The sequence below is a fragment of the Castor canadensis genome, chromosome 12 (genome assembly GCF_047511655.1).
Source record: "Castor canadensis chromosome 12, mCasCan1.hap1v2, whole genome shotgun sequence".
Lineage (NCBI taxonomy): Eukaryota > Metazoa > Chordata > Mammalia > Rodentia > Castoridae > Castor > Castor canadensis.
Window position 1 is genome coordinate 41,486,816 of NC_133397.1, and position 519 is coordinate 41,487,334.

The following is a 519-nucleotide window of genomic DNA, read 5'->3' on the forward strand; positions in this document are numbered from 1 at the left end:
CTTGAGACAAAGAAAAAAAAGAATCGTTCATTAGGAAGTGTGAGAAATGTCTCGGGGTTGATTTTGTTTAAATGCCAATGTGAATTGATCATTAGCATTTTGAGAGCCATGCAAATAACACCACCTAAGGGGCTAAACCAACATGGGATTGTTTCAGAGCAATTAATTCACTTCCAAGCTTCTTGTATTAACACCACCTTATTTCCCTAGTGTAGATAGACAATTTGTTTAAAAAAAAAAAAAAAAAACAACCAAAAACTGTGATATTCTGCCAATAAGATTACAGGGTGAAAGAACAACCCCCTAGTCAAATGCAAATTGTAGTCATATTAGTATGCTAATGAGCTAAGTGATAAACTATGGGTCAAATTTCTCCTTCTTCAGCTTAAATAGCACTTGAAAAGGGCTTATTTCTAAATGTTTGGGAAACCTAGGAGCAGCTGCAATTAAGGTTTATTACGTGAATATTATCTGTACATTATCTGTTCAGCAATATGAAAAATTAATAGATGGACTGAA